The 475-nt window shown below is 41.9% G+C and overlaps 1 non-coding gene across 1 annotated transcript; it reads left to right on the top strand.

Annotated features, from left to right (window-relative positions):
* LOC138163272 (U6 spliceosomal RNA) lies at window positions 1–106 on the top strand. Its single transcript, XR_011168867.1, has one exon. It is a non-coding gene; the product is annotated as a U6 spliceosomal RNA (small nuclear RNA).
* The last annotated feature ends 369 nt before the right edge of the window (window positions 107–475 follow it).

Below are 475 nucleotides of genomic sequence, written 5' to 3'. Positions count from 1 at the left end.
GTGCTTGATTCAGCAGCACATATACCAAAATGGAACAATACAGAGAAGATTAGCATGACCCCTGCCCAAACATGACACCCAGATTTGTGAAACGTTCCATAATTTTTGTTCTCTGGATTCATTTTTGTCAATAAAAGTGTCACAGTGGTCTGCTTGCCTCTGGTGTTCTCAAATGGCCAATTCTCTCTGGAGAATTGGATATGTGGCCTTTTTTGTCCCACAAAGATTCCCAGTACGTGACTTAAGCTCACATCCTGGACACTTAGCAGTAGCATGGCTAATGCCCAGATAGAAAACGACAACAATAATAACAACATTTCTATAACATGTGAAAGTTTGCAAAGCACTTTACATACGATCGCTCATTTTGATCCTTACAGTGACCTTGGGAGGCAGGTGCTATCATTATCCCCATTTTGCAGATGAAGAAACTGAGGCACAAAGAGGTTAAGTGACTTGCTCAGCGTCACACAGC

Source organism: Petaurus breviceps, unplaced genomic scaffold (genome assembly GCF_028583685.1).
Source record: "Petaurus breviceps papuanus isolate PSGF00001 unplaced genomic scaffold, PetGlider_PUasm1.0 187, whole genome shotgun sequence".
Taxonomy (NCBI): domain Eukaryota; kingdom Metazoa; phylum Chordata; class Mammalia; order Diprotodontia; family Petauridae; genus Petaurus; species Petaurus breviceps.
This window is presented reverse-complemented; position numbering and strand designations above follow the sequence as displayed.